This window comes from Clytia hemisphaerica, unplaced genomic scaffold (assembly GCF_902728285.1).
Source record: "Clytia hemisphaerica strain Z4C2 unplaced genomic scaffold, Clytia hemisphaerica genome assembly, whole genome shotgun sequence".
Taxonomy (NCBI): Eukaryota; Metazoa; Cnidaria; class Hydrozoa; order Leptothecata; family Clytiidae; genus Clytia; species Clytia hemisphaerica.
The window spans coordinates 1,472,533-1,492,468 of record NW_027104297.1 but is presented as its reverse complement, the minus strand read 5'-3'; positions in this window follow the sequence as shown (position 1 = coordinate 1,492,468).

The window sequence follows — 19,936 nt, the reverse complement described above, 5'->3', positions numbered from 1 at the left end:
CTTTGTATTTAAAAATCTTTATATTTTATTGATAAAAAGAGACATGTTACATTTGAAATTATCTTGTCAATCTTTTTTCTTTTTGTCTAACAACTTCCTAAGTTTATAGAGTAAAATTTTTACTCTTTTTTTATTCTTGGAATATCTCTTCGGAAATGGGAAAATATTTGAGCAACTCCGGGTTACAAAGTTGCCTTCAATTCAAGAAAAGTTGCCCATTCTATTATTATGAAAATTAAGCTGAATCCTTTTAATATTTTCGTGAATTTTCGTCGACTGACAGAAGTACTTTTCGACCACCAAATAAATAGTTTAGTCATTCCATCAAAAAAGATCAAAAAATCTATCCTTCCTGTATACAATATCGAATTTAGAAAGCTTTCCTATACAAGAGCTTCTATGAAAACCTGTTCCTTTAACAAATATTTTATCCGAAAATTAGTTCTTTTCGTACACTTTCTTGTTCTGATAGTATTTCTTTTCGGAAGGTTTGATTAAATTTTTCTTTTTATATAAATATACTAGCAGAATATCTTTTTTTTCCGTGAATTTTCACCGTCTGATAGCAGTTCTTTTCGGACAATTATAAAATAATATAGTCTTTCCATTAAAGTGTATCAGAAAATCAATCCTTTCCCTGCAATTTTGAGACCGAAAAGATATCCTTTTCGCAAATTAAAAAGAAACAGGTATTCTTTCCAGTACTTTTCGGTTGCAGGTAAGAATGGAAATATAACCTTTTCGGAAAGCTTCTAAAGGATACTTTTCGTTCTTACGAAATTCTTAAGAAATCCTTTACGGTGCACGTAAATAAGAAGAAAGAAATCCTTTTCACCGTCTATCGGACAATCGGAAAGAAGATTTTTCATGCAGTGAAAAATGTAAGAGACTAGTGAGTATCAACCAATCAAATGTCGTATTTTCACTAGCCTATTACAATTTTCGTCCGTCGTCGTGATTATCCCGGTATACTTAACCTCAGCAATCTGATGCCAAGAAAAGCCTACAAAAAAGAATACACCGTTTAACAGTCTCGCCTTCTCCACCGTAGAGGCGGTAGGTAAAAATGCTCACTTAAGTACTGTGGAAGGTTAGAGGAATGTAAACATTGCCAATTTTATTTTTCCTTTAAAGAGGAAACATTTGAATGAACAATTGAACATGTTATTAATGGCAATTTTATGTATCTCTCCTGAAAATTTCACAAAAATTCATCTAGAGGAAAAGAAGTTATGATTAAAAGGAGTTCTTTACCTAGCATTTCTCTGCTGGGTTTTCTTATGAGAACTGGATGTTTACCTACCATTTTTTACGGGGGAGAGTGAAGTTTCCCCGTGGTTGCCAAAATAAAAACAATAGAAAATTGTTCATACATGTGCGCAGTCGACACTGTTAAACGGTGTATTGACTTTTGAGGTATTTGTGATTATTGAGTAATTCCAGTTAAAATTGTTTAGAAATGGTTACTTTGCCAAAAACCTAAGCTAAAGACTATTTAAAAAGGAATGCACGATTCACTCTCAGTCAAAGAAAATTTTATATTTTTGACAGTTTTAACTGAAAACAGAAACTTTAACCATACATTTATGTCTTACAACCTATGCAAGATTATATTTTAGATATTATATACACTAAAATTACCAAAACAAAAGAAAACAAGACTAAGGTAGGGGTAAAAAATAGCAAACAATAAGCACTAACTGTCGTATAAATAAAAAAGTCCAGTGGACTAAAGAATAAAGTCAGATATTTGGAATTTTCATTCCGGCATAACAGCATTCTTAACTGGAAAATTTGTTGAATGTAACCAAGATTTCAGGTAAATTGTCTGAGAAAAGTTTCTGATAGTTTCTGAAGCTTTTCATTGTTGAAGAAAAGTTTGTAAGTGTCATTGAAAGATTTAAATGGCACAGTCAATGTAAACGACGGTTGGCACAATTTTGATACACACTCAACTGTACTATCATTATGACAAGTGTTGCCTTTTTGTTGCACAAAATACAAAAGAATTGAACGTTTCCTTTGGAAATACCAATAATTTTATCTCGAAGAGTGACATCACCATCTTTCATCACAGTAGCTAGATCTTGTAAATTGTCAATCTCTTTGAAGGTCTCTTTTAGATTGGCATTTTTGCGAAGTCGTAGATTTTTAATTTCATAGCTTTTACCACATTTAAAAGCCCCAACATAATCACCATACATAAACACAGTAGAGGCACCAGTGCTGTCGGTAATCGTTAATTCTTACTTTGCCAGAGGTTCATTGTTGTTTCAGTTGGGTCATCTAAAATTGAAGCTTGACCTCTGACACTGACAAATTTAAAGGGTGCAAGCTGGGAGAGATCAGAGATCGATACAAATTCTTCACCTTTGACATCACCACCTCTATAAGGAAATGGCACAGACTTCATGAAGGATACCTTTGAGTCACAGTGAACAAAGATGTCTCCTGAGCCTGATGCATTGGTGGTTTTGTTGATTTTGACTGGTACGCAAGAGTTTTGAACTTCTGTAAATAGCTTTCTCTTTGTTGGGCTGAGGCATACTGTGTGAACTATTGAGTCTTCTGTTTGAAGCATGCATGTAAAGAAATTACGTTTGTCAGGGGTGTTGCTTTCTGTTAAGTTCTTCACTCCGTGTATGTAGCCAATTTTGACACCTGGTAAATCTAAAACATAAGTTATCTTTGATAAAGTAATAACCAGGTTAAAAATGAGATTCATCCCAAAGAGCCCTTTCATTCATGCATGCTTTTTTAAAGGATAGTGTACTTTGGCTGGGGGTCAAGTATTCTTAAGAAATTGCTGAAATTGAGGGTGAAATATTCGTAATGTATTCTTACTTTTTCAGACTTGACCTTTATACAAACATGAAAAATACCTTTTTGAGCTCTTTGTTATTTAACCAGATTAAGCGCACATTTGAAGCTAAAATTGTATTTCTACCTTATAACACAAAAAAGCCACTATTTTTGTTACCAAATAGAAAATGACATTATTTTTATCAAAATCTTTAAAACTCACCCTGAGGTATTCTTAGGGTATTTATAAGAACTAGCCGGTACCCGCACGCCGATTAAGCTGTAGCTGAACGCACTAAAAGTCCTTTGGATGTTGAAGCTGGCTTAAAAAAACGATCAAATGAATAAAAAGATATCTTCAAAGTTTGACTCTAACCTTCCCACGGAGATCTTTTTCTTGCTTCGCTCGCATTAAATACGCCATCCAGTTTTCGACAATTTGAGAAGATGTCATGGTAAAGAGGAGTGAAATGTAGAAATGACAATTCTTTAGGAAAAAACGGGAAAGCCACAAAGGATAGTGCAACTTTGTTTTTATCAGATTTAAAAAGATAAATTAAGTCAATTCTAAATTGCTTTTTTTAGACCCTTGTCATAACTTTTCGAATTTAAATATGTCAAATGACGTACACAGTTTTGAGCAGTATCAACCACTTAAATGTTTTTATATCTTTATATGAAGAAAGAGATGGACTAATTTCTTCTCTTACTTGTTATCGCCCTTTGAATGCTGTTATTGTTCGACAAACTTTTTAAATTTATGTTTTGATTTACATTTGAAATGTTCTTTTCTATAAAAGAAACTTGTTTTGTTTTGACAAGAATTCGAATGTCATTAATAAATACGATCGTTAAATACATTCGAAAACATTTCAAACAAAAGAAAAGTGAAAAACAGGATCAGGCAAAGCTGGGCAGAAATTAATATTACTAATGTAGATGGGCCTTGAATTTCAAAACAAAGGCTGAATAAAGTCTAAACCAGGCTTTATCCGATCTGTCAATCAAAACAAACTTATCGAGAACAAAACATTGCTTGTGAAATCGTTTGCAAATGGCGCGAATCCAATAGAACAAATTTGTGGAGCAAGAGACTAAAAGTCATAATTCTAAAACACAAACAAAGCGAAAAACGAAAGTGGTGACACACAGACACACAAACCACCGCTATTAATATATAGATTGGGCAATTTTTTTCCTGGTATTCTCATAGACGGTATTCTTATAAAAAAGCGTGTAGTCCTTCAACCTACAAATTTAACTGGCTACTTGTTTTTCAAAGTAGAGACATTTAGGTTTGTGTTTATAATTTTTACTTTCTGTTTGAAAACAATAGAATTGCAGCGAGAGGCACATGTGAGGCATGAAAATTTGAGATTTCAAATCATACTTTGGCATCAAAAAAAATAGGTAGTCTCAAAATCAAAACTGTGGAAGGAATCTTTGAGCCAAGTTCTATTTTTTATTATATGTCTTCTTGTGTAGATTTAAAACCTTAAATAACCCTCAGTTTTGTAGTCCAGAGGAAGAAATTATCATACAGCATTAGTGAAAAAATACAAAAATAAAGACGGTCATGAGGATCATTTATTTAAACTTTCCAGGGAGTCAACATACCTAAGTGTTTTCAGCACCTATTGTGAGAAGTTGTTTAAGAATTTTATTTTCCCAAAGGTTTAATTGCTATGTCTGAAATTTCCAGAAGTATTTGTGACAGAGGGTTCGTCTCATTAGCTCATGTATGGATGAATAATAAGATAATCAATCAAATAAGATAATAATACAAGAAACATCAAGGGAACTCCCACAAGATCAAAGAAATCAAAGTCAACAAAATCTAGAGAATAAGAAAATAAATCAAACAATATTTGGAGAGTTAAAATTCAAGTTAACCGGGAAACACAGGAAACAGATCATTAAATTGACACACTTGAACGAGCGGAGTAAAATCACTCGAAAAAACCTCGTACACTTTTCCAAAAAATCTCCAAATTCTGTAACCTAAGAAAAATCTAAAATAATTCCAAAAATTATTTCGATCTCGGACACTTTTTTTGAAAGTGATTAACCCCTCGCTTGAACTAGTAATTTACTTAATAAAAATGAGCTCAGTAAAAGAAATGATGCACCAACCTGGCTGTGGATTTGGAACTGGTTCTTCTTTACGACACTACCACATAACAACTATGTCGGCTCTTGTAATGGGTTAGGTTAGGTTAGGTTTATTTCAAATTGAATAACATAAAGAAAGAAACTATGTACATAAGTTTTTAACCATTAGTGGCCCTCGTGCTATGTACACTTTGCAAGAAAAATAAATGATTAAAGATCAAAATATTGGTTTCAAGAAAATGAAAATACAAAATATGGAACAGTAAATGTTAACAGAAATAAAAGAGTTAAAATCTAAGGAAAAAATTTATATCAGAAAATGATAAAATAATAGAAAAAAAGAAAAAAACAAAAAACAAAAAAGAAAACAAACAAACAAAAAATCAAATTATGTCAAAATGATAGCAAACATCACAAATACTCCAAATAAGAGAGTAAGAAAGATGTAAAGACATGATTCAACAAAGAGATTAAAACGTGAATAAGTACCTAGCTGAGAATTTAAAAAATGTAAGGTCCCTCAATGGGCTCCAAGAGTTGTTTTTTTGAGATTATCAGTGAAGACTGATTTGGATTGTTCGATGTCAAAAGTGTCAAGGCAATGTATGTTCTAAAATCTGCAGGAGAGAGCTTTGATAGGAAAGTAACGATTAAGATGTTGAATATGCATGCCATCAAGAGCAGCTTGGCGAGTGCCCTGCTCATGCATTTGATTAGCAAGGTCAAAGAATTTAGATAAATTAGGTGGGAGAAGTTTATGTTTTTCGCTAAAAATTAATTTACAACATTCAAGCTGGTAAATTTGGTTAATGTGCAGGAAATTGGCTTTAGTTAATTTATGGACGAGATTTATAGCTTTATCTGAAATTTTGATAAATGAGATAATTTGGAATTAAGAACTTGGTTGAATGTAATAAACCAATACCTCTTGAGACCTTGAGACCTTGATACCTATATTTCACTGTTTTGTGCTCTCCGATAAAGCGAAGTATTATGCGTAGAACTCGTCGTGCATCATGCATACATCCTGGGAAGCCAGTGCAAACATCGATAAATTTGTACCTTCACAAACAACAGCCTGTGTATTACCAGAGTAAACATGCTTTAGGTTGACATAGTCGACACTGCCCTCCCCGATAGATTTGGTAATTCTAGTATGAGTGCAGTCAATGCACCCAACGATTTGTGGTAGTTTACAATCTGTGTGGTGTCTAAATTTCGTAACAGTTTCAGCACATTCATCCGTGCTGAAGGGAAACTTTATGAAATGGGGAACCAATAAAGTCAACACAACACAAGATTCGATCAATATATGATATACACTCGTTATGCCAACACCAAATACTTTTGCCACCACACGATATTGATTTCCTGTTGCAAGCCGCCAAAGCGCAACAGCAACTCTTTTATGAATCGCAATACGTTCTCTTAGATTTGCGTTTTGGCGTTCCAAAGGCCTATTGACGATGTCTACATCAAGATCAAATGTTGCCGGATATATTCTAAATTCTTTGCGGAAAATCTCTTTCACAATGTCATTACCTCTCATGCAGGCAAATCTCGCACTTATTTCTACCATATGTGTAGATATTAGAATCCGTAAATCTACCATATGTGTAGATATGTAGAATCCGTAAATCTACCATATGTGTAGATATTAGAATCCGTAAATCTACCATATGTGTAGATATGTAAAAATCCATAAATCTACCATGTTAGTAGTTACGGTATAAATACTATCCAGACAATCTAAAAAGAATGACAAATAACAATTAAAAGGCGACAAGAAGAACGAAAAACCTTAACCTTAACTATCAAAGAACGATATATTTCAAACCCTAAACCCTAACTATCTAACTTTTCCAGACAATTTAACACTAATTTAACCCTAACCCTAACTATCAAAGAACGAAACAACATATTTCACTCGTTTGCTTTCCGTAATAAAAAGAAAGTCGTTATTGTGAACTTTGAACATGCTTAAAATTGAGGTACTTCCACTAACTGCTGGTATAGTTCGTCATCTAGTAACTTCTCAACATGCGACTTCCATTGTGAAGGGATATGGCGACCCCTCTCATCACTTGTGCGTGATATAGCTCATTCAAAATGAATTTATGGAATCGCCGACCAAACGAGTTTCTTCTTTTCCTTGCCTTCTGCATAAGGAGGATTCCTAAACGTCGCCTTCTTTGAATATCCATTTTATCAGCAGTGAAATGGTTTGGTTTTTGCATAAAATGAAAGAACTGCCTCCACTGTTAGAGAACTGTTTATAAAAATGACTGACTTATAATTACTTTCAATTAAATTTTGTCAACCATGCTGCAATTAACTCCAAATTCAAAGGGTCGTAAACGCCTTGACAACTGTTTTGGGAGTCAGTAATGTTTTCCTATCAATTTTCTTTGTTTCAGCTAATCGATTTTCGCCAGACAGTCTCAGTGAAAAAGCACCCTTAGTAAAACACACACAAGAACTTTCTTTCTATAACAGTGGTATGACTCGATACTTTTTTCGGGACACCCGGTAGTTTCTTACATTTTGTTAAACACACGCAACAACCTTCTACTCAGAATCATGTTCGACCTCGATACTTTTTTTCCGGACACCCTGTATGACACAGAGAGAAACTTTAATAAACATTGAAATTTAGTGAAACACACAAGAACTTTCTTTCTATAGAAGTGGTACGACTTGAACCATATAGAAGACCGTTGATTTTATGAGAGTTTCTATACAGAAGACCACTTAGACCGTCCGATCTCAGAGTTAAAGAAAGTCTATATATTCTTTAGATAACTCACTGGGTGAATAGCGAAATTTCCAGTACATTGAAAATACCAAAGAAGACCAAAAATGACTAGAAATTCCACATGTTTTGCAATTTCATATTTCCAGAATTTTTATTAAATTCCAAATGTCATATTTTTTAGAACTTTCGAGAATATTGAAAATATCAAATTTCCCAAATTTGGAAACGCTTACATTCTTTAAATACACCGTTTAACAGTCTCGCCATCTCTACCGTAGAGGCAGTAGGTAAAAATGCTCACTTTAGTACTGTGGAAGGTTAGAGAAATGTAAACATTGCCATTTTTTCTTTCCTTTAAAGAGAATCATCTAGAGGAAAAGAATTTATGCTTAAAAGGAGTTCTTTACCTACCATTTTTCTGCTGGGTTTTCTTATCAGAACTGGATGTTTACCTATCATTTTTTACGGGGGAGAGTGAAGTTTCCCGTGGTTGTCAAAATCAAAACAATGGAAAACTGTTCATACGAGTGCGCAGTCGACACTGTTAAACGGTGTATTCCAAAAACTTTGAAGCATCAAATTTCCTGGTATTCTTGTCATCTTTAACAGGCTTTTAAAAGCTTTAAAAGGAGACAATTACTATCTGAAACATACCATAAAATCACACTTATGAGAAGTTTTTGACTACAGTTTAAAAAATCGAGCTTCTAAATGTTGAAATATGAGTTATATTATTATTAACAAGTTTTTCGCTATGTTCATAAGATCTATATACAGTAAAAAGATAAAAAAGCTAACATATATCATAAAAAATCCACCGAATCCACCCTCACTATCTATCCAACAGTCTTTATTTGAGCCTTTCATACATCATTTGGAATTTTGTGTATAATAATCCGTTGTATGTATCATTAAAGCTGCGATTCTTGATTTATTTTCTGAGATTTCCGATTAATATTTAATTTTACACATTCTGCACGTTTATTATTATTAAATTTCTGAGTTTCATTTTTGTATATGTTTGGAGTGAAGGAATTGTGAGTTTTGAGTTTTCAAGCCACCAACATCTGTCATTCTTTCCATTGGAAATAAGAATTTACTTCACTGCAACAAGGTTTCATTGAGAAAAGACTTTAAAATACAACAATGACATGAAGGTAGAATGATTACATGGTTTAGATTTCAGTTTAGGTCGATCGATTTGAGGCGGCCGCTCGGGCACGGGACGCCAAACCGGGATCTAGGCCGACTTTTCAACCTTTCTTTTTCTGCTGTACTTAACTAACCACTGACTGTATGGTCAGACTTTGTGCCTTTGTTTTAATGTCTTTCTTCTTGTTAAGCTGACAGGTGATGCTTACTCAAGGTACCGCACCTGATCTCAGACTTTGGTCTTCAGCTTATCACTTCCTTTTGTGTCTTGTGCATTCATTTTGTTTTTTACTTTCTTTATTTCTTTCTTTCAAGGAAAGTGACCTTCTCATTGCAAACCCCATCCTCTAGCTGTGTTTGTCAAACATCTCCATAGCCTGGATATCCAAGCTCAAAATTTTAGAAAAAACAAAAATTACCTCAACATACAAAGTTCTAAAATTATAGAGCTTGGTCTCCCTAGAGAATGAAAGTGAAAACCCATGTTTCCTAGCCAACCCAGGGCAGCAAAACAGAAATTAATAAAAAGCAGTCTTACAAGATCTAAAACTATTTAAAACCGTTTAAAACATCCAAAGATTACACCAAAGTCAATAAAAAAGTTTGCATGCCTTATCATGACCAACCATGTTTTCTTGGAAAATGAACTTGCCTCTGTTTTCTTCTTTTTCATGTTTTCATGTATCAGAAAGCCCTATCTTAACTAGCAGCTGGAGGACTATCCTATTTTTGCTTTAGAATTGCTCAACGCCGTGTAGATTGGCCCTTACAGATTTAGCGAAGTGAGCGCAAGCAAGCGGACTGCATTCTCTGAAAGAGAATGCAAATTCCTCTAGGGAGACCAGGCTGTAAACCAGAACATAAAATATCAAAAACTAGACTGTGAAATAGTTTACAGCCTGGATACCCAGGCTAACATCTCCACGCAGATGGACCAATTTCTCCAATGAAACAATTATACGCTCTGCATCAACACCCAACACTTCATCACCCCCTGTCGAGCATCCCTGGTAAAAAATTCTTAAAAAGTTCTTGAAAAGATCTTATCAAGAAACTTTGCTTATTCTTTTTCAGTTTCTTACTACGAACGTACGATCTTTCAAGATCTTTAACGATCTGATAAAATTATTTTGTAAGTTTTGAATAAGATTCTTGTTCCTTACAGTGATTCAAGATCTTGAAGGAAGCTTACTCCTATGCCCGTTCATAAAACCATAAACTCAAACATGTAGGATAATTTTGATCAGCCACAGCACATGTCGGCGAGGTAAGATTCTTTCAATATCTTATTCATGGTATTCACGAGGATAGCTATCTAGCACGGACGCATTGCACCATTGTCATCGTCATCGTCATCGTCTTCGTTATCATCATCATCTGGGTCTTTATTTTTCAGGTCCGTGCACATTTGGTTTATTGAAGCACAGCATTTCGACCATACCTTGTCCGTATTCTTTATATTGTAGAAATGCATGAATAAGGCAAAGTAACACGATGACAAATTAAATTCTTTCTGAAGTAAAATTTTTTTATCATCCGTCAAAGCTTTTACGATACTATCTATAATGTATCAATAGAAAATTAAAGATCTCTACCAGATTATGCACCAAAATCCCAGAAACGAATGAAGAAATAGTTTAAAAATTGAGGCATACTTTTGATTAGCTTCACTCTTGTTGGATTCAACGTTTTTTTAGTCTTGTTCGGCTTCAGGGGCTCAACTATGCCTGTCTGCAACTCTCTCTTTGTCCATAGTTTCTTTGCTAAAGTTATAGCATATTTAGTTGGCTGGTAAGGTCGCTTCATGTATCGGATGTCCGTCCCATTTTCCAAAACCTGCAATTTAAGTCAGAATAGGTCGTGGAACACAAAGTTCAAACTACATGGACTCATTATGGCTATTGTAAGAGCCAGGTAAAAAAGATTACACTGATTCTATTATAAGTGGGTTGGTTCTACACGATAGCTAGAATTTTAAGTCTGATAAAATTGGGTTTTTTTTCCAGAATAGTTTCAACAGCAAATTACTAGAATTCTTTATCTACTGTAAAAGCTACTCCAGTACAACGATCTTAGATTTAAAAACACAATTTTCAGATAATATAACTCCTTACATAATTTCCTGGAGGTAGTTCATTTGTCGCGTTTGATGTAGGTTCCTCACGGTTCTGTCGAAAAAAGAAGTACCATCATCAGTAGAGCTATAGGTTAACAGAAAAAAAGCATGCAATCGTCCTCCATTCCATGGAATTAACTTTTGTCTAGTAGGGGGGAAGAATATTTTTTTTCATATAAGGAGGGGGGGAGTGAAAAAAGGGAAGGTGTGAACCTGGTGGGGGTTTAAGGCCGCAGATGTGAAAGCAAATAAGGGGAGGGGGCGAAAATGCAATAAAATTTATCAAGACAATGGAAAGGCACTTGAGTGGTGGCTACTTTTCTTTTACGAACCATACCTTTTCCAAAGTGGCTTGCAGAAGTTAATTCGTTTTAAATTGTTGGGCAAGGACTTCTTAATACACCATAGTGCCCTATTGAAAAGTATATTGAAAACAGAGGATATAGAAAGGTGTTAAAATAAAAAAAAATTCTACTTTTCTTTCGCCCCCAACCTTTAAAAATGCCTATCCAAGGATTTTGGACAAAAATAGCCTTCAAATGTTTGTGTTCTTCCTTCTGTTTGTTTCTAACAAAAAATTTCCTTTCATGAAGACCAAATTTCATAACAGTGCGTGAAAACAATCTACAATATATATTTAAGCCCCCCCCCCTTTTTCATGAAAATTTCTGATGCCCCTTCTTCATTTTTTTGGAAGGTGTCAACCCCTTAAGAAAGGAGGGGGACGAACTATGTCTCACAACATAGGTCTGAAAATCAATAATTGAAGAGGTATATCAGAAAATAGGTCTTGAAATGACACCATTGGCAATTAAAAATGTCAAAATCAAAAAAGTTTTGGTTCATTTGAAAGAGTACCTTCTGATCAACAAAAATACTACCAAAAGAAAGAATGTCTGTATATTAAATTACTCGAATTTAATTAGCAGGGGGGTCTTAATAAGAGCGGGAGGGATGGATTTTTTTCATTTAACAATTAGCGGGGGCGTCTATTTGGGAGACAAGAGTAATTGTTAGAGACATGCACACTTTATTTATTAATAGAAAACTTACATTCCTTCTATCATCTATTGATGTACTCTTTGGTGCAGTGGGCGTACTTGTTTGACCATTCTTTGATGGCAAGTTTCGTTTCAAAAATTGCTGAATAAGATGTAAAATCAAAATTAAATATTATATATTGAAGAGATACACATGATCTTCCTAAAAAAACCATTACTAATTTAAGTTTTCCATGTCATTCTTATTTCAAATAGCCACAGGAAAAAGTTTCAAAAATCGGCAAACAATGCAAAAATGAGTACCTTTGGGCTTTAATGAGGCTGCTTTTTGGTCAGTGAACGTTGTGTGTTATCCTCCTTAAGAGAATGTAAATAATTCTGGGTTGAAAAAATTCATAAAAACTTTACCCTGCCTTACTGCTGAGGGAGAGTTTATCAGAAGATTTTTTGAATTGGATAATTTTGGCGAATTGGCGGCGCGATAGTGAGTGAATCAATTTGGGAATCGTTCTAAATAGAGTAATCCCTAGATACCGAAAAAAGAATAGTGTCCATAGAGAATAACTTGATATAATCCTTTGTTTAAACAATTGTTAGATGCTACGTAACTAAGCTTTCTAACTTATCAAAGAGTATGAAATCATCCACATTAAGGTATCAAAGATCATGAGCCATTGCGCAAGAATCAATTTTGGTGAAATAAATTTAAAAATCTAGCATTTTTTTTCGCACGCTTTGCTCGTAAAGAATTTGTTCATAATAAGCAAAATTTGAGAAGTTGAAATGTTTACTTCATTTGACCAAAACTGAAGTTATTTGGACAAATAATGAGCGTTTCAACCTCGCAAGCCAGGGCCGATAAACGATTCTGCGACGCAAAGAGGTCAGTGCCGTAAAATTAGAGAAATCTAACATCCCCGTCAACGCGTCCATCAGAATCATCCATAACAATACGTGTGGGGAATCACCGTAGTGTGGCTCGAAAATAACCGCGTTATTTTTATCAAGTTAAAAAAGTTAGGAAAAAACACTTTTCGAAACTGCGGAAAGAAGGACAAAACGAATTAAAAACGTACCCTGCGCAAAAATATCGGGTTTGCTCTAGAACACATTTCAATTTCTCGTTCTAGAGCAAATCCGATATTTTCGCTCGGAATATGTCTGCCTCAATGAGTTTAAAGCGCCATAGGGGCTAGAGGAGAAACTTCAGGCTAGACAAAACTTTCCCATTCTTTGCCAAAGTTTCAAACGTTAAAGTGGCCCGGAAAATGCAAAGTTGATAAACGAACCAGGATGGCACTGTGTAATAAAAAATGAGAATAATATTTTTCGGTGCTTTTTTCACAGGGACAGAATTTTAGTTGATCAGCCAGCTTGGCTTATCTTGGCTGTACGGTATGGTTGGTTTTTGGTGTCAATATTCATCAACAAAACTTTCGTTCATCAAAAAGAATTGAGGATTGTGCAAGGGCGCATAAGATAAAATCGAAGCCTAAAGATAAATACTGGAATATCCACTATGACTCGCAAGAAATAAATGAAATAACTCAAACCAAGCATCTTTTGAAAAAATAAATTAGTCGAAATTTTTCAAATATTTTTTTTTTTTTTAGAAAAGGCAACAAGACTTCGATCCCATCACAAACTAAGAAAAAGGTACTAAAGTTAAAGCTTTCGAGCAAGCATTAAGGAAATACAAAATGTAAAAGACAACATGAATAAGTTCGATTTCGAATTCGAACTGATATCGTATATTCTTTTGATTCAAAAAACTCAAAATAGATACAAATCAATTGTTGTAACCACCACGACTCCCATAACCTGAAGAAATAGAAGAAAAGGAAATAAATATCAATGTCGCTATAATCGGGTAGGGATTGGGTGGGCAGTATTTATCTTTAGGCTTCGATTTTATCTTATAAAATCTGGATTGCACTACGAGCGCTTCGCGCCCTTGCACAATCCTTAATTTTATGACGATAAAATCTCCGCCAGATAAATACTGGAATATCCGCTATGACTGGCAAGAAATAAAAGTCATAACTCAAACCCACACCGACCTCTCTTCAAAGCCCTTTATGACTGATGCTAAGAAGTTTCCGTTGAAAACTATCGCCCGAACTCTCCCCAGTAGCCTGAAATAAAACTTTTAAATGTTGACTCTCGAGTCCAATGACCTCGCTCCAGAATTTCCTTGGTAGAAATACCCAAACTTTTAGCCTTTGAGGAAGAAGCTGACCGTGTTGAGTGCCCCTTGAATTTTTCAACATCAATACCTGAAAATCTAAGAATTTCCAGAAGCCACCTCGAGACTGTAGCGTTCGACACCGGATCATGGGGAGAAATATGACTAACCAATAATTGGCCTTGATCTCTTCCCCAGCCTTTGCATCTATCTAGGTATAGTTTTAGATTGGTAAGGACACATAAAATAGGATCCTGAGGAAAGGCTACAAACTCAACAGGTGGTTTCATTTTACCCGGTCTGGCGGTCTTAGTAACTGCTCCAAAATGAAACACAACCTTCTCACTCGTGGTAACCATATAATCTTTGTCTACAAACTTGATTTCATGTGCCCTGCACACCGAAGTTAGGGCCAAGAGCATAGTGACTTTCAGAGTAAGCATTTTATCTGACAAATCATTACCCAATGACTTCAAGTATCTAAGAACAGTCTCAACATCCCAAACAAAGCAAAATCTAGGTTTCGGACATCTTTCATTGAACACACCGGTCATTAAAGTAGTAACTTTAGGATGACTGCTCTAGACTCTAGACCCATCAATAGGGTCATGGTAAGCAGAAATCGCCGATCTGTAACCTGCAATCGTATTATACTGTAACCCTTGTTCAAAAAGATCTGCCAAGAAGTTTAAAATTTCGGCTACAGGGCATCGAACAGGATCAAGCCAGACCACTTAGTCCAGGCGCACTAATAACGAGACCTTGTACCCTTTCTACGGGAGGATTTGATAAGGTTGGAAGCCCCCTCTGATAGCTCACAATCAAATCCAATTTCCCTGATACTAACCAGACTGCTAATCTTAAACTGTTGTTTAACAGCAATGGATGACTCTCGTCCTTTGGATTTTTCAACATATCCTTCTGAAAAGGTAAAAGTATTGGATTCCTTATTGATAGTTGGAGGAGCTTGGGGAACCATGGTTGACCCTGCCACACTGGAGTTACCAAAATCAGTGTCGCTTGATCTACCTCTACCTTCCTCAGAACCCTTCCTATCAGAGAGAAAGGGGGGAGGCATAACCTTTGAGCTGAGACCATCTTGTCTGAAAGGCGTCCCTCCCTATGCTGAACGGATCCAGCTTCCAAGCAAAATACTTTGGAACCTGATGAGAGACTGTGGAAGTAAATGGATCTACTTCTGGTATCCCCAGAACCTGACACACTTGATTGAACATTGTTGGGCAGAGCATCCACTCGCTTGAGTCCTGGATATGGCGAGACTCGTAGTCGGCTATAACATTCAAAACCCCTGGAAGATACTCTACTGTAACTGTGATCCCTTTCGACAACAGAAGGTTCCATAACTCCCTGGTCAACAGACAAAGCTCCTGATTCCGAGTACCTCCCTGCTTGGCAACATATGACAGAGCTGTGAGATTGTCCATCTGGAGATGAAGAAATTGTGTAGAGGGAAATATTCCTAGAAAGGTCCTCGCGGCCAATAATGCTGCTTTGAGCTCTAGTATGTTGATATGAGTGCCCCTCACCAGTGGAGACCAAGGCCCCCCTGTTCTCTGACCACGACAGACTGCACCCCAACCTTCCTTTGAGGCGTCCGATGCTATCACCAGATCCGGATATAGAGAGTCCAATCTCTTCCCGTTGCTCAGATGTAGGTTTTCCACCCACCAAGAGAGCTCCTCTTTCATCTCTTCTGATACCTCCACTTTTGTCTCGAAATCGTTGTTGACAAGCCACGCCCTTATTTGGGTCTGCTGAAGAATCCTGAGATGAAGCAGGGCAGGAAGAACCGCTACTGCTGAAGATGACAGTTTCCCTATAATCTTTGCAAGGGTCCTTAGAGAAACCTTCTTTTTCTCCATGATAGATTGACACATGGCAATTATGTTTAATTTCTTCTTTTCTGGCAAGAAGAGCGTCATCTTTTTTGGTCTATCACTACCCCCAGAAACTCCATTAAGTAAGCTGGTGTCAGCACAGACTTCTTCATGTTTATAGTGAAACCTAGACACTGTAGCACGAAAATCAATGAGTCCCTGGCAACCTCTATCTCTTCCTTTGATCGACCCATTATCAAAATATGGCCCAAATAGATCACTAAACGAATGTTCAGTCTCCTGAGTAAGGTCATTGGAGTCTTCAGAAGTTTTGAGAAAACCTGGGAGCAGGAGCTAGTCCGAAGCACAGGCAAAGAAATTGATACAGCTTCCCTCGCCAATGAAACCTGACATACTTCTGTGAGTGGTCCCTCAGAGGAACAGATTCAATTCCTCAAAGAACAGTCTGCAGACCAGATTGAGGCTTCTTCAGTGCGGTATAAGCCGTCCGAGCTTTCGAACGAATCGATGAATTTTCCTCATCAAAGGAAGGCCCAAATAGTTCTGGATTCCCTGGGTTATCCAGTTTAGTTGATTGAGTTTTCAGAATGTCCTTGACCGTAGGTTGACTTGTTATGAGGCTGGACAGTACCCCCAGTCTTCGCTGGTAAGAAATATCATTGAAGCATAGAGCAAGTAAAATTATAGTCTGATCAAATAATCTTGCGGGTTCTGCCAAGGTGTCCTCCTGATCATTGTCCAAGAGCGCCTGGCGCTCTGACTCAACCATGTCCCAAATGATGCACATAGGACCCAATACCGCATGGACACCATCGTGTATGCCTTTGAGTGTTTTGTCCCTATGAAGCACGTCTAATTTAGAATGTTCTTGTAACAATTCCTTAATATGTGTGTCCAAAATTGGAACATTTTTTATGTTTATTGGCGTGGGTGATTCGTCTAAGATTTTTTCCTTAATCTGACGATTATTGACATGGTTGGAGAGATATTTGTTTAGATAAACAGCCTGGGCTTCCCTCAACTCCCAGACTCTACCATCTTCGTTCTCGTCAAGTTCATATCTGGCTAATTTTGGGGCTGGTTGCAGATGACCATCCAAAGGCAAAGCAGATCTCTTCCCAGTCCCAGTAGGAACATTTGTAGAAGCAGCCGTACTAGTAAGGGTGGGAGAGGTCAGAGTTTGTTGGTTTGTAGTAACATTCTCGACATGAACAGCATTCTCTTCAGTACCCCCAGTACTTGTTGATTCAGTAGCAGTAGATTCGTGAGATTTTGTTGCAGTTCTACGAAAAATACGAGAAAACATATTGAAATCCCCAATCAAGTAATGATTGAAAGACAACAAAACTGCCCTCTCTCAACCACGTAATGATTGCAAGGGTTTCTTGGTTCCGTTTTTTCCCCAACGCGCTGCGATGGAAGAGCAAACACAATCTATGCAGGTATCCTTCAATCAAGTAATGAAAGAAAGGATTATGCAGCACTTTGTAAAATATCCAAGGTGATTAGTGGGATGATAATAGATAAAAACCACAACTTACATTTCTTCCGACATCTTGTTTTGATTGCGAGAAAGCGAATTGAGGTCGATGTGGGTTTGAGTTATGACTTTTATTTCTTGCCAGTCATAGCGGATATTCCAGTATTTATCTGGCGGAGATTTTATCGTCACAAAATTTTCATTCATTAAAAATTATTTTTCATTCATCAAGCAAAATTTTTCATTGATCAGAGTTTTTTATTCATTAAATATTTTTCATTGATCAGAGAAATCGCCTATGTTTTAAGCAGCCTATTCTGTATTAAAATTCACATATAAACGACATTTATCTTATAATCTAGTGTTACGTGGTTATTACATAGAATGTTATAGACAAGTATTATTATACAACGAGACTACAAAGTTCCCACACCATGACCCGATGGGGGTACTAGCCCGGTGGAGGCACTCAGGCGAAATTGGGAACGGGGTCCCTTTTTTAGGCTCTGAAGATATCTGACAGGGTACCAAATTTACTAATGTCAACATTAGTACCTGATGATAGGGTCGTCTTTTGGTTATTTTTTGACATTAGAAAAACTTTCAATCTTTTGTCTACATTTCGTCATATTTGCCACTTTTCAGGGTGAAAATGGGAAATCGATTTTCCTACCAACAGGGTCCCAAATTTACCAGACAATCATATCTGACAGGGTCCACTTTTCACTTGTTCAAGGTCAGAAAAATCGTGATACGTGACGTGATTTGGACTTTTTTCAAAGGGATGCCTGATCCAAATTGAAGACCAAAAATCGCTTGATATCGTGATCAGAGTTACCGCTTGGGGAGCTTCTATGATGGGGGATGAAGATAACAGGCAAGATACTTTTTAAATATTTCCTATCTAAATAGGAAATATTTGTTAAAACGGTAATTTTTCTTCTCCTTCTCTTTCTCCAAGTCTAACGCCGGTTTTGGTTAATTTCGTGAGTTTGTACATGAGTCTCTTTTTAAATCAAGCTCCGGCGGTAAAAACAGTAGGATGTTCTTTTTTCGAGGCGGAAGACATCATTTTTTCGAGAAACGTCTGAGGTAAATATCCGTACGGCACTCTATTCTCCTTGTCGGCCGTTTCAGAAGTGTATTGTTGATCGGACCATACTGCTTTGTTTCTAACTGTCAAAACAAAGATGGCAGAAAATAGACTACAACAGATTACAACAACTTTTGCTCTTTCGCTACTTTTCTTTGCTTTGGTTTTTATGCTTTAATGAGTTGAATTTGATCATGATTTTTGTACGATTGTCACAAGGAATGGTCGATAGTGAACTTTTCTTAGTATTCCTTTCTGGATTTGATGTTTCGTTTACATTCTGTTGGTTTGGATGGAATGAGCTGGAATGAGAGATACAATCTATTGGTCTTGGAAAAACAGGACATTTGGCCACCATTTCACCAAACCTCCAAAGTCATTTAATTTGAGTTAACGAACGGCGTATTAAAAGAAAACACGATTTCTCTTTCACACTGCGTAGGCTTTTAAATTGAAATATGAAAAAAATCCCTAGTGGAATACACGCGAGTGTCTAGATCGAAGATGAACAAATTAGTGGCAAAATGATGGAGCGTTTGACGTTTGATTGGGCGATAGGCGGTTAGGTGGCGGGCGTTCTCTAATTCTCCAATCAGCGCTATCAGTGAAAGTTATTGTGACATGTTATGAAAGAAAGTATGATTGATAAACTTGGTGAAGTTATCAAAACAAATTTGTTGCCAAAGAGATTTAACAAGTAAGTGAAAATACAGGCCAGATATCAAACAGTCCCATGTTTCGACCAATCGTCCCAAGTTAAAGCAGTTGGCGGTATGTAAATTTAAAACGTGGAAGCGAGATTTTCTTACACATGCATTCAAAACGTGGAAAACTTTTATTGTGAACATGACATTTTCTTTCACATGCATTTAAAAAATGAAGAAAACTCGAGTGATCTCCTGGCATGACAATTTATTTTATTTTCTGACATTTTTTTGGAAATTATGATTGTTTCCAAGTATGTGACATTTTTTGCTTTTGCAGCATGCTTATGGAAATCATAAAATGGCTTCTGTTAAGGGAATTTTTTCCTATCGACATTCTTTCAGATTATGAAACGTTTCCCAGTATATAAAAATGAGATTTTTAATTTTTTTTTTGCATTCTGTCGGAAATTATGAAATTGTTTCCCTGTTTTGAAAGATTTTTACTTTTTGGCACGTACATTATTTCAAAAAACTCCAAAAGTTACTTTGAATTTTTACACTTTTTACAATATTTTATATATAAAAGTATAATGCAAAATAATTCAACTCATTTTGAAAAAGTATAAAATTTTCTTTGGTTTTCTTACTGTAAAATATTCTCCTGTTTGTCCTTCTTTCATTTTAAAATATTTGCCCTTTTTGGCTATATAATATTTCTGGAAATCAGCGCTTGA